General features: G+C 46.2%; 1 protein-coding gene across 9 annotated transcripts in view; it reads left to right on the forward strand.

The window, feature by feature from the left end:
• Positions 1–15,037, forward strand: part of Snrk (SNF related kinase) — an 852,818-nt gene that overhangs the window by 562,633 nt on the left and 275,148 nt on the right. Inside the window, exon 1 of one of the 9 annotated variants that reach the window (XM_071663345.1) lies at positions 14,631–14,652. The exons of the other annotated variants lie outside the window; for them this stretch is intronic. The gene's annotated coding sequence lies outside the window, so the exon portion shown is untranslated. Of the gene's footprint in view, positions 1–14,630; positions 14,653–15,037 lie in introns of those variants that run through there. 9 annotated transcript variants of the gene reach the window in all.

A 15,037-nucleotide genomic window follows, 5' to 3' on the forward strand; every position in this document is an offset into this window, starting at 1 on the left:
AAGAAAGAATATATATATATATATATATATATATATATATATATATATATATATATATATATATATATATATATATATATATCCTATGTCTGCACTCGTGTGTGTGTGTGTGGTTCTGTGCGTGGTGAGTGTGGTAGGTCAGCCGGCGTCCATCCTCGCTGCCGTCCTGGAGAGAGAGAGAGAGAGAGAGAGAGAGAGAGAGAGAGAGAGAGAGAGAGAGAGAGAGAGAGAGAGAGGTTTTATCCCTGCTGCCGCCGCCGCCCAACATTTTTCTTACACCCTCTGTATACAGCCAACCTATCATTTCATTCAAATATTTTCTCTTGCTCTCTTCGCTCCTTCCGTTCTTGGAATATTTCTTTTAGTATTTTCCTCTTCCATTCACAGTCTCCGTTGTCGTCTGGCCTTCCATACTTTGCTATCTTCTATCAGTTCTAGAATTTACCTTTTCCATTTTTAGTGTCCGTGTTTCTATGGTCGTCCATCCTGGTCTGTTTTTTAATCCGTTTTCTTCGATGGTATTTGTGCAATATTTAATCCCATATCCCATTATTCATCATATTTTAGAATCTTTTTTTCGTTCTCCTTTTTTTTTTTATGTTGAAGGCTCCAGTCGCACACAAAAGTCCACATCAAGGCCTGGCCTTAATTGAAATATAGAAAGAATTGTGAAAGGAAAAAATAGTAAGGGAAAGTAATTACGAATTTTGGAGGAAGTGAAAAACCTTTCTAAAAATGTGGCAGGTCATAGTTATTGGGAAAGACATGAGAAGGTAGAGATTTCCGAAGCTTCGACGTGTAGGGAAAGAAGCAGTTACCAAAACGTCCGACCCTTGCGTTGCTGATGGCCACACAATAATCATGTGACGCAGCAGCTTGCCGAGTATTGCGTGGTCTAGCTAGTGGTGGAGGCACACAAGCAGCCAGTTGTCTGGAGCAAAAACCAAAGCAAGACCTACAGAAGAGGGAAAGTGACCCATCATTGCGACGTAGGGCAAGGGGGTCAAGTATGGAAGTTAGCCTGGGAGAGTTTATAAGTCGAACCGCTTTCGACTCAACTTTGTGAAGTGAGGATGCAGGGTTGGAACCACCTCAAATGTGAGAGTAGTACTCCATACAAGGACGATTCAATCCCTTGTATAAACGGAGCATCTGTTCAGAAGAGAAGTTTCGACATCTAAACAGGACACAGTTTCTTTAAGGCAGAATTAGCTATTCCTGTAATGTGGGCTTTCCAAGAAAGAGTGGATGTTACAGTAATACCAAGTTTGGTGGAATTACGGAACCGTCACAGTAGAGACGAGAGTTGTGAGTAGTTTACGATAGAGATATGGGTAGAAATAGGTTCGTGGAGGCATTAAACTTATCTAGATTTCGTCCACCCCTCTGAGATGTCCTGTCCAAGTATGATTTTACTGAGGAAGCTTTGTCAAGACGAGATGCAGATCGGGTGAGAGAAGAAGGAGCATAATTGAAGGATGTTGATGAGTGCAGTGTTAGATTGTCTCCATATGACAGCATTTGATTATTAGTGGAGAAGAAATCGTTGAAAGAAGAAAAAGTGTAGGGGACGCGACAGAACCTTGAGGGACACCGCTATTAATGTAGAAAAGGGGGGAGGCTGATCCATCAACAACCACAGAGATAGATCGGCCGGGGAGGAAGCTAGATATGAAGGAGCAAAGTGAGGGAGGGAAGCCAAAAGAAGGGATTTTAGAGATGAAACCCCGATACCACACACTGTCAAAAGCTTTGGATACGTCATAGGCAAATACACAAGACCTCCGAAATCTTTCAGGGATGATGGTCAGACATTAGTAAGATTGGAAAGAATATCACCAGTGGATCGTAACCTTATGTGCAATCGTTCGCCTGTTGTCTCTTTCTTTTGTTCTGCAGCTCAGTCTTTTTAAAGAAACGCAGAACATCTTTTGCACATGCACTAAATATCCCGTGGAGAAAAATGCCTAGATTCTTGCGTCATTTCTTGGAGTCTGAAGTTGACACACATAGTCCTACTTCACAAAAGGGGGGACCAAAGCAGTCCCAAACTACGCTGACATAGCAACATTATCAAAATCTTCGAGAGAGTTCTAACAAGCAAGGTGAAGGGATTGAACTCTGCATAACCCAGGACAACATGGTTTCAGTTGGAAGATCTTGCCTCTCTCAGTTGCTTGACCATTATGATAAGATTGTTGATGCTTGGGAAAATACTGATTTAATGTGCATAAACCTTGCAAAAGCTTTTGATAGATGTGACTGTGATATCATATGTAATGCGAAAGATGGGAATAACTGGAAACAAAAGATGAAAGATGTATATACAGTTTTTGTAAACCATGCTATCTTCAGCACCTCCCCTGCAAAAATCCCAGTTCCTCATGGAGGTGTGCTTGCACCCCTCCTGTTCTTCATTCTTATATCTGACATTGGCGCGGACACGAGTCACAGTTTCATATGATCCCTCCATGTGACTCTGAAAATAAGTATATAAATCACGTCATTAGAGGACAGTGAAAGGCTACAGACAGACTTAAAGTCTTTTGGGCTGCCGAGAACAACGTGCTGTTCAATTGCGATGTTTCAACTTTTCCGGCATGAGAAAAATGAAGAAATAAGAAATAACACAGAATTTCGAACTGAATAGGTTTTTTCATATCTCGATTGAACATTGTGAAATACATCGGATTAGTAATGTTTGATAACCTTTCATTCATCGAATACACAAAGCAACAGTTGCCTTTTCCAAAGGGGGATGGTAGGATGGATCATGCGGAGTTTCAAGGCAAATGGAGAAGGGAACCATTGATAACACTCTTAGAGGAACATATTTTCTCTCAAGTACACTATTGCTAACATCACCTTACAAGGCGGACGAAATAGTAGAATCAGAAAAAGTCCAGAGATCGTTCACAGCCCATATTATCGTGGTAAAGGAACTGAATTACTGGGAATGGTTGAACTCACTAAGGCTATACCCCCATGAAGCACTGACGGGAGAGATGCATCATTATCCATATCTGGATAATCCTAGAAGGTATGGGTCCCCAGCTTGGAAATAGTTCCTTAAAGGCACGACAGGAATGGAAGACTCCGTAAATAAGTGCATGTAAAATTCAAAGGCGCGACATGCACAAAAAGCGAGAATAATTTATACTCCTGGGTCCCGAAACTTTTCCAAACTTTGCCTACAGTCATCAGAAGCACCGTGGGACGCACAGTGAAGAAGTTTGCGAGTGGCTTGGACGAGTATTGACGAAGTGTACCGGACCGTCAGGCTGTGGAGGCTACGTAGGCCTCCTGGCTGCGGCTTGCTATAGCTTGGTCGACCGGCAACCCAGGCCAGCAGTCTAGACCCACCACGATCTGTAAGGTTGGGTAGAAGACTCCCTAAGACTTCTCCAAAGTAACTCCATTTTCATTTCCATATTGTTCCCTCCATGTTGTCCCCAATTCCCGGTTTTTCTCAGGAATACTTATTTCTGTATTCGGTATCTTTATCTTGTCTTATCTATTAGTCCCGTGCCCTTCTTCCTCTTAATCTCTTCATTCGTCTGTCTCCGCTCACTTACGTCTGTTTCTGCGTTCGTGTCCCATTATCTCGTGTCATTTCCTCCCCCTGTTTCTATGTTTTTTCATGTTAACTCCGTTTTCTCCCAAGCAGTTGTTCTAATGCTCAATGTTGTCGTCTAGTCTTTGCCTCAGCTTCGCTGCCTCTTCCTTCCTAGTGTTCCATCTCGCGTGTCCTATGATGTAGCACGTCCTCTCTGACCTGGTGCTGGTGTGTAGTGTTGGTGGTGATGACGTGCGTGGTCATGGTGGAGGGGAGTGTCAAGTGTGTGGTAGTGGTGGCAGCGGTATTATGCCACAGGGGACGTTGCTAGGTAGGTGGTGGTGTTAAGGGATAGTGTTATTGGTAGGGTGTTGGTGGGGATAGTGTGGGTGGGGATGTTGGTAGACTTCACTGTTGTTGTGGCAGCTTCATCACCAGTGGTGGAGATGGTGGTGGTGGTGGTGGAGTGGTGATAGCTTCACCATCAACAAGGAGAGGGAAACACGTGCACCGAACCGGCTTGCAGGTGCTATTGATCCCCTTGCAGCAGAGGGCGGGGTCCCTGGCTGCCTCCAACACTAGTCCTGCTGCTGCTGCTGCTTTGGTGGGCGCTCCTCCTGCTCCTAGATTCTGATGGTGGCGCTTCTGATGGAGTCTTGATAGTGCTTCTGATGGTGTCTTGATGGTGTCTTGATGGTGCTTCTGATGGAGTTTTGATGGAGCTTCTGATGGAGTCTTGATGGTGCTTCTGATGGATTCTTGATGGTGCTTCTGATGGAGTCTTGATAGTGCTTCTGATGGAGTCTTGATAGTGCTTCTGATGGAGTATTGATGGTGCTTCTGATGGAGTCTTGATGGTGCTTCTGATGGAGTCTTGATGGTGCTTCTGATGGTGTCTTGATAGTGCTTCTGATGGAGTCTTGATAGTGCTTCTGATGGAGTCTTGATGGTGCTTCTGATGGAGTCTTGATGGTGCTTCTGATGGAGTCTTGATAGTGCTTCTGATGGAGTCTTGATAGTGCTTCTGATGGAGTCTTGATGGTGCTTCTGATGGTGTCTTGATAGTGCTTCTGATGGAGTCTTGATGGTGCTTCTGATGGAGTCTTGATGGTGCTTCTGATGGAGTCTTGATGGTGCTTCTGATGGAGTCTTGATGGTGCTTCTGATGGAGTCTTGATGGTGCTTCTGATGGAGTCTTGATGGTGCCACTGATGGAGTCTTGGTGGTGCTTCTGATGGTGTCTTGGTGGCGCTTCTGATGGAGTCTTGGTGTCGCTTCTGATGGTGTCTTGATGGTGCTTCTGATGGAGTCTTGATGGTGTCTTGGTGGCGCTTCTGATGGAGTCTTGATGGTGCTTCTGATGGTCTCTTGATGGTGCTTCTGACTGAGACTTGATGGTGCTTTTGATGGTGTCTTGATGGTGCTTCTGATGGAGTCTTGATAGTGCTTCTGATGGAGTCTTGATGGTGCTTTTGATGGAGTCTTGATGGTGCTTCTGATGGAGTCTTGATGGTGCTTCTGATGGAGTCTTGATGGTGCTTCTGATGTGTCTTGAGGGTGCTTCTGATGGAGTCTTGATGGTGCTTCTGATGGAGTCTTGATGTTGATGTTGCTTCTGATGGAGTCTTGGTGGTGCTTTTGATGGAGTCTTGATGGTGCTTCTGATGGAGTCTTGGTGGTGCTTTTGATGGAGTCTTGATGGTGCTTCTGATGGAGTCTTGATGGTGCTTCTGATGGAGTCATGATGTTGATGGTGCTTCTGATGGAGTCTTGGTGGTGCTTCTGATGGAGTCTTGATGGTGCTTCTGATGGAGTCATGATGTTGATGGTGCTTCTGATGGAGTCTTGGTGGTGTTTTTGATGGAGTCTTGATGGTGCTTCTGATGGAGTCTTGATGGTGCTTCTGATGGAGTCTTGATGGTGCTTCTGATGGAGTCTTGGTGGTGCTTCTGATGGTGTCTTGGTGGTGCTTTTGATGGAGTCTTGATGGTGCTTGTGATGGATGGGTGTGGTGTTGTTGTGTGTTGATGGTGTTGATGATGGTGGTGGGTTGTTGTGGTTGTGTGATGTGGTTTGTTGCTCGTTGTGGGATGCATGATGGGGTTAAGGGTTGTTCTGGTTGAAGTGATATGATGAGGGTAGTGGTTGTTCCTAGGTTGATGGTTGTGATGATGGGTGTGGTTTGTTGCTGGTTGTGGTAGATGTATGATGTGGTAGGGTTGGTGCTGGATGATGGTGTATGATGATGGGGTAGGGTTTTGTTGATGTGATGATGATGGTAGGTTTGCTGGTTGATGATGATGGGTAGGGTTTGCTGGTGATGGTGATGATGATGGGGTAGGGTTGTGCTGGTTGATGGTGATGATGATGGGGTAGGGTTGTTGCTGGTTGATGGTGATGATGATGAGGGTAGGGTTGTTGCTGGTTGATGGTGATGATGATGGGGTAGGGTTGTTGTGGTTGATGGTGATGATGATGGGTGGTTTTGCTGGTTGATGGTGATGATGATGGGGTAGGGTTGTGCTGGTTGATGGTGATGATGATGGGGTAGGTTGTGCTGGTTGATGTGATGATGATGAGGTAGGGTTGTTGCTGGTTGATGGTGATGATGATGGGGTAGGGTTGGGGGGGGGGGGGGGGGGGGGGGGGGGGGGGGGGGGGGGGGGGGGGGGGGGGGGGGGGGGGGGGGGGGGGGGGGGGGGGGGGGGGGGGGGGGGGGGGGGGGGGGGGGGGGGGGGGGGGGGGGGGGGGGGGGGGGGGGGGGGGGGGGGGGGGGGGGGGGGGGGGGGGGGGGGGGGGGGGGGGGGGGGGGGGGGGGGGGGGGGGGGGGGGGGGGGGGGGGGGGGGGGGGGGGGGGGGGGGGGGGGGGGGGGGGGGGGGGGGGGGGGGGGGGGGGGGGGGGGGGGGGGGGGGGGGGGGGGGGGGGGTGCTGGTTGATGGTGTATGATGGGTGCGTTTTGTGGTTGATGGTGCTGTCTGATGGAGTTAATGATGCTTGTTGATGGTTGATGTGTGATGAGCTATGGTGGGTTGTGGAGTCTTGATGGTGTTTGATGGAGGGGTGATTGTGCTTGTTGATGGTGTCTGATGAGTGCTTTGATGGTAGGTCTTGGTGGTGTTTGATGGATTTGATGTGTGATGTGTGCTGTTGATGGGTTTGATGGTGATTCGATGGAGTCTGGTGGTGCTGTTGATGGGTGTGTGATGGTGTTGTTGTGTGGTTGATGGTGATGTTTGATGGGTTTGATGGGTTGCTTCTGTGGAGTTTGGTGTGTTTGATGGGTTGGTTGGTGCTGGTTGATGGTGTCATGATGATGGTGGTTGCTGATGGGTTTGATGGTGATTTGATGGTAGGTTTGATGGTGTTTGATGGATGATGATGGGGTAGGTTGTGCGTTGATGGTGTGATGATGGTGGGTTGATTTGGTTGATGGGTAGATGATGGGTAGTGCTTGGTTAGTGATATATGTGGTTTGTAGTGTTGTGCTGGTTATGGTATGATGTAGGGTTTGAATGGGTGTTGGTGATGTGATGATGTATGTTGGGTTTTGATAGGCGGTATTGTGCTTTTTGTTTAGTGGTTTTGGTTGGTAGATGATGGTGTGATGGTGATGGTGATGTGATGGTTTATGAGGTTGAAGTTTGTTGTGATGTGCTGTGTTTTTTGGTTTATTATGTGTATGGCTGTTGGGTGGGTGTTGGTGCAGTGTGGGTAGGTGCTGAAGGTGATAGTTTGTGATATATTGTTGCGTGTGGTGTGGTGTGTGTGTGTGGTGTGTTGATGTGTGTGTGGTGTGTTGTGTGATGGTTGTGATGGGTGTGTGTGTGTGTGTGTGGGGTGTGTGTGTGTATGTGTGGTGTGTGTGTTGTGTATTATGGTGGTTGTGGGTTAGTGTAGATTGTTGGTGTATGTGATAAGGTAGGTGTGCTGTGAGTGTGTGGGGTAGGGTTGTGCTGGTTGTGTGATGATGATGGGGAGGGTTGTGCTGTGATGGTGAGAGATGATGGGGTAGGGTTGTGCTGGTTGATGGTGATGATGATGGGGTAGGGTTGTGCTGTTGATGGTGTTGATTGTGGGTAGGGTTGTTCTGGTTGATGGTGATGATGATGGGGTAGGGTTGTTGATGGTGATGATGATGGGGTAGGGTTGTTGCTGGTTGATGATGATGGGGTAGGGTTGTTGCTGGTTGATGGTGATGATGATGGGGTAGGGTTGTTGCTGGTTGATGGTGATGATGATGGGGTAGGGTTGTTGCTGGTTGATGGTGATGATGATGGGGTAGGGTTGCTGCTGGTTGATGGTGATGATGATGGGGTAGGGTTGTTGCTGGTTGATGGTGATGATGATGGGGTAGGGTTGTTGCTGGTTGATGGTGATGATGATGATGGGGTAGGGTTGTTGCTGGTTGATGGTGATGATGATGATGGGGTAGGGTTGCTGCTGGTTGATGGTGATGATGATGGGGTAGGGTTGTTGCTGGTTGATGGTGATGATGATGATGGGGTAGGGTTGCTGCTGGTTGATGGTGATGATGATGGGGTAGGGTTGCTGCTGGTTGATGGTGATGATGATGGGGTAGGGTTGTTGCTGGTTGATGGTGATGATGATGGGGTAGGGTTGTTGCTGGTTGATGGTGATGATGATGGGGTAGGGTTGTTGCTGGTTGATGGTGATGATGATGGGGTAGGGTTGTTGCTGGTTGATGGTGACGATGATGGGGTAGGGTTGCTGCTGGTTGATGGTGATGATGATGGGGTAGGGTTGCTGCTGGTTGATGGTGATGATGATGGGTAGGGTTGTTGCTGGTTGATGGTGATGATGATGGGGTAGGGTTGTTGCTGGTTGATGGTGATGATGATGATGGGGTAGGGTTGTTGCTGGTTGATGGTGATGATGATGATGGGGTAGGGTTGTTGCTGGTTGATGGTGACGATGATGGGGTAGGGTTGCTGCTGGTTGATGGTGATGATGATGGGGTAGGGTTGCTGCTGGTTGATGGTGATGATGATGGGGTAGGGTTGTTGCTGGTTGATGGTGATGATGATGGGGTAGGGTTGTTGCTGGTTGATGGTGATGATGATGATGGGGTAGGGTTGTTGCTGGTTGATGGTGATGATGATGATGGGGTAGGGTTGTTGCTGGTTGATGGTGATGATGATGGGGTAGGGTTGTTGCTGGTTGATGGTGATGATGATGATGGGGTAGGGTTGTTGCTGGTTGATGGTGATGATGATGGGGTAGGGTTGTTGCTGGTTGATGGTGATGATGATGATGGGGTAGGGTTGCTGCTGGTTGATGGTGATGATGATGGGGTAGGGTTGTTGCTGGTTGATGGTGATGATGATGGGGTAGGGTTGCTGCTGGTTGATGGTGATGATGATGGGGTAGGGTTGTTGCTGGTTAATGGTGATGATGATGATGGGGTAGGGTTGCTACTGGTTGATGGTGATGATGATGGGGTAGGGTTACTGCTGGTTGATGGTGATGATGGTGATGGGGTAGGGTTGCTGCTGGTTGATGGTGATGATGATGGGGTAGGGTTGCTGCTGGTTGATGGTGATGATGATGGGGTAGGGTTGTTGCTGGTTGATGGTGATGATGATGGGGTAGGGTTGTTGCTGGTTGATGGTGATGATGATGGGGTAGGGTTGCTGCTGGTTGATGGTGATGATGATGATGGGGTAGGGTTGCTGCTGGTTGATGGTGATGATGATGGGGTAGGGTTGTTGCTGGTTGATGGTGATGATGATGGGGTAGGGTTGCTGCTGGTTGATGGTGATGATGATGGGGTAGGGTTGCTGCTGGTTGATGGTGATGATGATGGGGTAGGGTTGTTGCTGGTTGATGGTGATGATGATGGGGTAGGGTTGCTGCTGGTTGATGGGTAGGTGTGAGGGTGATGTTATTGCTGGTAAGGATGGGGTAGTGTACAGGTGGGAGTTGAACTTACCTGTATGGGGTCTGCCAGGCTGTGTGTTGCTGCAGATGTCTTGCTGGGAAGAAAGGTTCCTGCAGTTTTCCTTGTTGTTTCCTACAGCGCCTTTGGTCTTGAAGTGGATGTAATTTGCATACTTTCTCTAGTCCATCCTTCCGGGAGGGCATTGTATATGTATGCAGGTGTGGAAGAAGACATTCCAGTAATAATCATGTCTACCATACTTCTCTCTCTCTCTCTCTCTCTCTCTCTCTCTCTCTCTCTCTCTCTCTCTCTCTCTCTCTCTCTCTCTCTCTCTCTCTCGTCTATGTTGTAATGAATACAAATCAATAATTTCTTTCGTTGAAGGAGTAGTTCAGATGTTGTGCTAATCGTTGAGTACATTTAGTCGAAAGACCTTTTAACGTTTTGTCACTATCATTTGTGTCTCGGGCCTACATTGTGATGGGTAATGAACACCAGTACACCAGCCAGGAGAGAGAGAGAGAGAGAGAGAGAGAGAGAGAGAGAGAGAGAGAGAGAGAGAGAGAGAGAGAGAGAGAGGACGTGTTTGCGACAGGGTCGTCACTGGTGATTCTTCCATGGTTTCAAAAGTTGTTGATATATAGTGTGTGCCATCTCAGGCTCAGCAGATGTGCTTATGTTCCCCAGAGGTCAGATCTTGTAATATTATCACTCGTAGATCTCGCCTCTATGAGCAGTGCTATCTTCGTATAGTATTTGATATGTGACAGTATCCTCGTTTTCTTTGTCGCACTGGTATTGAACAATTTCCCTTCTTTGATGAACGTTACTCTCGGTGGCCAACAGCAGGAAGACTTGGATGTCATCGGTACATGCAACACTGCTTCATCATCGTCTCGTAGATAATGGTAGATAGCATGAATCAGAATTGTAGAGGACACTGAGACACTGTAGACAGTATGATTTGAATTGTAGAATACACTGAGACACTGGACAGTATGAATCAGGCTTTCACTGGGCACTGAAGTTATCAGCATGTTTAGTGAAGATGAACTTTTTTTCTCCTTAATTCTTCAGTGAAGAAGTAGACTTGTACTGTACAACACCAGGTACGTACACATATTACAGAGAAGAAATGTGAAAGATCTGGAAGTGACTCATTCCGACGACCTTCTTGTTAACCAGCACAAAAGCAACTTGAACCTGCAAGAGAAGATGTCAGGTTGGATTTTGCGAAACTTCAAGAGAAGAAAAAGACGAAAACGACGATGATCCTCTTCAGAGAACTTCACACTAGAATACTGTTGTGTGCTGACGTCCACCCTTCAAGGTGGGTGTAATTGTCGACTTGGAGAATGTCCAAGGATCAGCTCGCATTCTGCTCTCAAAAATCAGAACATCTGGGAACGGCTGAAGGCACGGGAACTGTGTTCCCCTATACAGTGGCTGAAGAGCCGTAGAATCAGCTAATGGGAAATCCTGGAAGGCATTGTGTTTAATCTGCTCCTAAAAGAGGATTGAAAACTTATGTTCACAGCAGACATGAGGATCATAACAGTATTGCCACTGCATCTTGAAGGGTCATATTAACATTTACAGATTGTAAACATCTCGAGCCCCAAGCTGCTCACTCCACTGCTGCCTGTTACCAAAAACATTTTGTAGTCGTTAGTCAATGCAGTGACCAAACTTAAGAACAGTGGTTTAGTTCTAGCTTACTGTAGGATGTAAACAGCTTGCTGAATATTTCCTTTTCCATGAACTCGACTGTATTTCCTATATTTGCCAGCAGACATTTGGTCTCTGTAACCTTTGTTCTAATGTGGGACTCTGTCGACAGGTTGAGGGACGATGTCCGCTCCCAATACCCCTTTGTCAGACAGATCCCTCACGGCTTACTCTGTGTGAGGAATGTGTTGTGCGCGCAGTCGGGTAAGTCCCAAGAGAGTGTGCCTGACTCCTCTTCCTCCATGCGACAGTTATACCAGGGTGGTGTAACATTGCACAAGACCAGTTACCTCACCGGGGAAGTTTGGCTTCAGACGGAGCTGCGGGGTTAGTGGTGTCGAACCCTGGAGCCAAGCTGAAGGTATTCGTAAAAAAAAAGACAAGGGATTGGCATGTTCCCCTCCCTCCCGCCTCCTGCTGGCATGAGCCTCGCTCACACCGGTTTGGTTAACGGCCTCTGCTTGACTGGACACTCCCAGATGTTTACTCTCGTGTTGCATTAGACTGATATATGCTGGAACACACCATCACTCGATGTAAATCTTCGGTAATTATGAAGGAGCACATAGGGAAGTCCTGCTGGTGTACGACGAGGTGTTCAATTAGCAGACGTAATAGTATCGTAAATTCTTGATCTTTATAGATGGAAATCGGATAGTTAATGATGGTCTATGACGAGGTGATCTCACCCAGTACAGTAATGTATGTGCTCAATTCCTGATCTGCTTTGGTGTCAAAACAGTAAAGAATGGTAGATGGCTATGATCTATTGGAGGAGACGGGTGTACTGTGGACCATACAGTGGACCATAAAGTGGACCATACAGTGGACCATACTGTGGACCATAAAGTGGACCATACAGTGGACGATACTGTGGACCATACTGTGGTCCTTACTGTAGACCACACAGTGGACCATACTGTGGCCCATACTGTGGACCATACAGTGGACCATACTGTGGCCCATACTGTGGACCATACAGTGGAGTGGACGTTTAACTTCGTTCGTTCACCGGTAGTTTACATTTTCGGAGGACCAATTACCGGGGTCGCGGCAGTGATTTAGAGTAGTGCTTGGAAAACAAACAGCATTTATATGTTTGTTGACACCAGTTAATGTTATGCCATGCCTCTTGTAGAGAGGAAATGTGTGTGTGTGTGTGTGTGTGTGTGTGTGTGTGTGTTACTGATCTGGTGTGTCTCTGCTTTTGTATGTTTTTCTTATTCTTTATTATTATCTGTCCGTGCCGTACAGGGTGGGAGGGAGGGAGTTCTACACACGTGGGGCCCCTCCTCTTGAGCTCTCTCCACCATCATACATACATCTTGTGTATGATGTTCACAGTTTCATCTCACAGTTTATTTCGTTCGCCCACATCTGTACCATAACGATTCTTCTTCACTTCCTTCCTTACAAGTTACTTTACTAGCTTCGTGTTATGACCTGTGGTTGTTCTCTCGTGTGATGGTCTCTGGTTGTTCTCTCGTGTTATGGTCTCTTGTTGTTCTCTCGTCTTATGGTCTCTGGTTGTTCTCTCGTCTTATGGTCTCTGTTCTCTCGTCTTATGGTCTCTGGTTGTTCTCTCGTCTTATGACCTGTGGTTGTTCTCTCGTGTTTTGGTCTCTGATTGTTCTCTCGTGTTATGGTCTCTGGTTGTTCTCTCGTGTTATGACCTCTGGCTGTTCTCTCTTGTTATGGCCTCTGGTTGTTCTCTCGTCTTATGACCTGTGGTTGTTCTCTCGTCTTATGACCTCTGTTTGTTCTCTCGTGTTATGGTCTTTGGTTGTTCTCTCGTGTTGTGACCTCTGGTTGTTCTCTCTTGTTATGACCTCTGGTTGTTCTTTACATCGCACGAAGAACTTGTTCTCTGCCAGTATCATGTATTCGTGTATATATGTTTGTATACATCATATGCGTGCGTTTAAATATCCAGTATCTCTCTCTCTCTCTCTCTCTCTCTCTCTCTCTCTCTCTCTCTCTCTCTCTCTCTCTCTCTCTCTCTCTCTCTCTCATACCAGACGTAGCTGCTGTAGCCAGAGCAGGTTGCTGAGACTAAAGCATCCACCGTATATACGAAAGTTGTACCTTGCAGTGATTTTTTCTTTTCTCTTTAAGGGAATGAATAGATGTTTTAGATGTAAATGGCAGGCCAGATGAGATTTGGAAACCCAGAGGAATAAAAGACTACAGGGAAGGAAGAGAGGTGTTGAAGTATGGCGTTCGCTCCCTCTAGAGGACTCGCCAGTTCGACAAGTTCGAGACTAATTCTTTGTCGACTGAGGATTGGTGACTGTGTGTTGACCCCTCCTGGGTCACTTCATGGAGAGGAGACCTGCCCCAGTATGTGACACCTGCAGTTGTAATACTCCCGTGGACACATGTGCTCACCATATGCCAGTCATATACGAGTCTCAGAGTCCAATATGAAATAAAACAAGATGTTGGTAGAAATTTTAAATAATGTTGTAAATGTTAAGTGATCGATGAATGTGTTTTAAGGAAGCAAAATTGCATAGTTTTTAGAAATAATTTTAGTTATATATATATATATATCTTTCTTTCAAACTATTCGCCATTTCCCGCATTAGCGAGGTAGCGTTAAGAACAGAGGACTGGGCCTTTGAGGGTATACCCTCACCTGGCCCAATTCTCTGTTCCTTCTTTTGGAAAAAAAAAAAAAAAAAAAAAAAAAAAAAAAAAAAAAAAAAAAAAAGAGAGAGAGAGAGAGAGAGAGAGAGAGGATCGCAATTTTGCGCGTGATCAGGTATATTCCTGCGAGTCCACAGGGAAAATGAAACGCTATAAGTTCCCAAGTGCACTTTCGTGTAATAATCACATCATCAGGGGAGACACAAGAGAGAAATATAACAGTCAGTTGATATACAATGAAGAGACGTAGCTAGGACGCCATTTCGTAAACATGTGATTGTCCAAGACAAACAACGAGCGTATCATAAACTTATTATGTGGACAAGGTGAATTGTTTACAAATTTTATCAACAGTAAAGCTATCCAATTTGTATAGACCTTCACTGATATTAAGATTATGATTCTTTGTGTATTTGATATTAGAAGATTCACTGATATTTCTCGTGGCACTGGACTTTAGAGTTAAAAACTATGATCATTGTATTGACTGGAGTAATGTCATCCAGCCTAGCGGTAGCGCTCCCGCCTGTTGCACGGGGGTCCCGGATTCGATCCTAGCTGTGGGAGGTTTGTATGATATATATATATATATATATATATATATATAAGTTTTTAGAAATCTTTGTATTTACATATCTTTTAAGTCTGTAGATATCCTTTTCATGCTAAAAAGTAATGAATAACCATTAGGTTCTAACGCTCTGCAAATCACACAATCCCTTCCTCAGTCCATCTTTTATTTGATGTTTTATTAATGTATCTTCTTCCCCATTACAGGTGAGGATGTGAGGCTAGGATCTGTTTTCCCAGGAATGTAAGGTACGTAATGTAGTCATGACTCCTGGTTATGTATCTGTGTTTTTATATATTTCCACGTTTGCCGTGTGTGTGTGTGTGTGTGTGTGTGTGTGTGTGTGTGTGTGTGTGTGTGTGTGTGTGTGTGTGTGATTTGTAATAGTGTAATACGGAGGAAAGAGTTTGTACTCGTGTTGTCATTTAACCCTTTGTATACAACACAACCCCAGCTTACGCCAGATACCCAGTCATCAACCAGGTTGGGAGGATGAACATTTGGTATGGCTGTGAGCTAGCTGCCTGCTGTGTCCGGGATTCGAACCAGCTCCCGATAGATTGGCGAGTTGCAGCGCTAGCCTCTGTGTGTGTATCGTGTTTGTGTGTGTGTGTGTGTGTGTGTGTGTGTGTG

This window comes from Panulirus ornatus, chromosome 7 (assembly GCF_036320965.1).
Source record: "Panulirus ornatus isolate Po-2019 chromosome 7, ASM3632096v1, whole genome shotgun sequence".
In the NCBI taxonomy this organism is placed as follows: domain Eukaryota; kingdom Metazoa; phylum Arthropoda; class Malacostraca; order Decapoda; family Palinuridae; genus Panulirus; species Panulirus ornatus.